Source organism: Poecilia formosa, unplaced genomic scaffold (assembly GCF_000485575.1).
Source record: "Poecilia formosa unplaced genomic scaffold, Poecilia_formosa-5.1.2 Scaffold129, whole genome shotgun sequence".
Lineage (NCBI taxonomy): Eukaryota > Metazoa > Chordata > Actinopteri > Cyprinodontiformes > Poeciliidae > Poecilia > Poecilia formosa.
In genome coordinates, this window is record NW_006800068.1 from 1,541,071 (window position 1) to 1,545,008 (window position 3,938).

Genomic DNA, 3,938 nt, shown 5'->3' on the forward strand with positions numbered 1-3,938 from the left:
AAAGACAAGCTTTCTGAATCTTCTGCATCCAAATATTTGGCTCACTTTTGTGGTGAAAGTAAAGGGGAAAATCTCCTACCGACACACAGTGTCTCACAGCAGTATTGGCTGTTTTGTTACCGCAGACTCCAATCTGTTTTATTGGGATTTTACGTGTAGCATCAACACGAATTGGTGAAGGCTGGAGGGAAATTCAAACATGTGTGGTGTACTGTGGTCGTCTTCAAGATGATGCTTCAGGAATAAAAGCTCTTCTTGCAGGGTTTCAGCTGAATGGTGAAGATTTTCATTTCTAAGTGTAGCCCCAGTTAGAACAACCAGGTCGTGAGTAAATCTTGGCCCGGTTGTAGAAAATCTGCACACAGTCGCTTTTAGAGAAATTTTAGCAACATATATTCAATACAGCATTTGGAATTTCCCATCATGTAGACCTTACAGAGAGGTTTTCACATTCATACTTTGTTGGTTCTCTTCAATTCCAACATGTCGACCGCAAGCATTTCCACTCTGAAAAGTGCGGTATGTATTAAATACTCACTTCTTCCGAGTCAAAAATCTGTAGAGCCACCTTTTGCTTCAACTACAGTTGAAAGTCTTTTGTGGCCCCCAACGCTCTTCGGTTTGCAAAATAGCTACAGCTCTCTCAGATTGGACTAAGAGCACCTGTGAACATCAGTTTTAAGTTTTGTGACAGATTCTTAACCAGATTTAAGTCTGGAATTTGAAAGTGATCAAAAACAAGAATTTAATTTGGTACAAACCCTTCAACTGTACAGTTGCTCTTGATGTATGTTTAAGGTAGAGCAGGGTGTAACCTCGTAATTCCATAAAATTGATTTAGTTTGTCTATAAGCTTAAAGACTTTATGATAAAATGTTAAAAGAAAGCCTTGTTACTAAGACTGGAATGCAAAGTAATGATTTTTCTCATCTAAAAGTATCCTAACTGTGCAGGTCTCAAATGGCTTCAGGCGTTACATTGACTTTAGACTGGTATTCTTAACTTTTATGATTTCTCTTTTCACTGGGAATGTAAACACAGGATTTTGTAGAGTCTTTTCTTAACGGCTATGAAACGTGGCAAAAACACTTTCTTGTGTGTGCCTCCGAGAGCTGAGTGTAAGGGTGTGCAACCGAGTGATAAGGATATGGTGTGAAGAGCCAGAGCCCCCGAACGAGAATCGAGCTCAAACGAACTAACCCAGTCTGAGTCAACTTGGTTAAAAAACCCATGCGTTTTTGTTTTTTTTTTATCAACTACATTCTGTATTCTGTCAGTAAGATACACTTTCGGATTGCTTATCTTTGGTTCTACATCCTAGGAGAGTAAGAGTCAAACATTCACTGAGCTAACATCCTGAGCAAAAGCTTAACTTGACCCACCTGGAGGATCTGTCTGTTCTCTCCTTTAGGCTGTTTACTGGCACCTCCAGGACATCTTCTGCTGGGAATCCTCTCATGAATTCTTCCACACTTTCTACTAGATTCCAGACAGAAAATCCAAATTATGTGCATTCACTGTGTTTCCCTTTTCACTGAGAGAGAAAAGGTAAAAAACACACCTAAACAATTCCTCTCTAACTCATTTAGGAACTTGCTTCTCCTTGTATTGTGTTTGATAGATTACTTGAACTAGCTGGGAAACATCTGCCTCAAAACAGCTTGCTGTGAATGTTAGGCGTGTCAGAGTAGAAGGGGTCAATGTCAATGCACAACTAAAATATTCATATATTTATTTGTAAAAAAAAATCTTGGAGACTATATGTAATTTTTCCTTAAGATATGTTAATGCATTTAATAAAAGAATGCATGCAGTTGTAATGTGAAAAAAATGAAGAAATGTAAATGAGTAAGAACTGTACAGTTGTATGAGATTTACAGATCCATTTATTCATGTTTCGTGTTTCTGTTCAAGGTAATAGAAACACGTCAAACGGATTTTATTTGTTCTAATTTGGTTCAGTGCAGTGTTTTGGAGTTGTTAGTTTAAGACAAGAAGAAGAATTTCAACAAGTATCTGTCACGTTTTTTCTTCTTCTTCTTCTTCTTCTTCTTCTTCTTATTCTTCTTCTTCTTCTTCTTCTTTCTTGCTGTCTTTCCTCATCATCTGCTAACACAGCAGCTGCTTTTCTCCTCGGTTTCATGACCTTTAAAGAAAGGGAACCAGAGAAAAGCTGAATCCTCCTACATGCAAGGGGATCCTCAGTGGTTTATAAAGGCTGTCACCAACTGTTTTCACCAGCCACACACACATCAGTGGATGAAAAAACAACAAATCTCATATTAAGATTCATTTTCACATCCAAAGCACCTTTGTTCATGCTAACACAGTTCTTCCTGTTTATTCAGTTTTTGGAAAAAACTGGTGTTAAACATATAAAACGTTGCTCCTCTGGCGCACTTAGATGAATAAACATAAATATATATATTTGTATTGAGTGACAATTTTTGCCCCAGGAATATGTCTGTCATTTCTGAAAAACGTTGAGAAAAAAACAAAACAAAACAAAGGACAGCAAAATGTTTTAAAGGAGATTATACAATCATCTGATTAAGAAACAGAAATGTGTAGACTTAATGCAAAAAGGTTTGATGGAAAACAAACATCTAGTGGTGGTAAGAGTTATATTTTGTGGTTCCTTACCATCACTTTTCGTTTTGACAATCAGGGACTGATAATCGGAGATTCTTTAAAGTCTTGACTCGGTGACATGTGGTCTCCTAATCACATTTCACCATTTAGGTCCAAATTAAACATTTCCTTTTGGGTGCTTAATTGTTTTGTCAGAGGTTTACATGGATCTGGTCCAATCACCTCCAACACTGACAGTTTATTGCTGCCATCTTGTGGAGGGATAAAAAACTGTGGTTGCTCGGTATTTTACCGTGAAAATACTGTAACCTTTTAATTTTTTTTTTTACGGTGTAGTGTTCACCATGCTTGTTTCAAATTCTCTACTTGATTCTGGAGATTAACTGTTGGGATAATTCCTGACCCAATTTAGTCCTCAGAGTCCACCACAATTTTTTGTCTTCTGTTTATCCACCAGCTTTCACCAACCATGGTTTATCAAAGATGTGGAGAGTTTCCTAGACAAAGGTTCAATATTTTTGCTTTACTGCTTGTGTTTTGTATCAGCATGTCTCATTCTCAATAATTAGGATTGTTTTTGTCAACTGATTTCATTTATTATGTTTTGAGATCTACATTCTGGCCTTAATCAACTTAAGCATTAATTACGTCCTCCTCCTATTCAAGCTGAATATGAAAATTTTATTTTTATGTTTGCTTGTTATTCTTACTTTTATTTTCTTATTATTTTTCTGTCTTTATCGGCTGATGTTTAATGTTTTTTATCACTTTCCTTATATAAACATGCTACAGATTTAGTTTGTACTTTCAGTTGTTTTATGTAAATGTTTTATTTAGTCTGTTATTGTTGATGTAATGCTGACATTTGTCAACAAATTTAAAATGAACATTTGTTTTTAGCAACTGAAAAACTTATAAGTTATGTTTCATTTCATAATAAATCTTTGATCTGTTGCTTAAATTCAAGCTGTCAGTTTAATTGTTTTAAGCCCATGTCTTCTTTAACTGCAACAAAGTTTAATTTCAACATTTTCTTGAAGTATTATTTGATTTATTAGAATTGTATTTAATAAAACATTGACATGACAGAAACAAGGAACTTTCACAACTTTTTATAATTACTTTTACAGTTTATTTTACAAAAGTTAGTTTTTTCTTTGCTATAAAATGGAAGAGTAACATTCATCTTTCCATAACAATGGCAACGTATTACACCATGTAAATTAATTGATTTTTATGATCCATTCTGTATTTCTGCTCTGCTGTCCTTTTCCTGTGAACACACACTCTGCTGTGGTTCCTCCTCTGAGCTCCTCTTGATAGTCAGCTCTCTCTCTGTTCCCTCG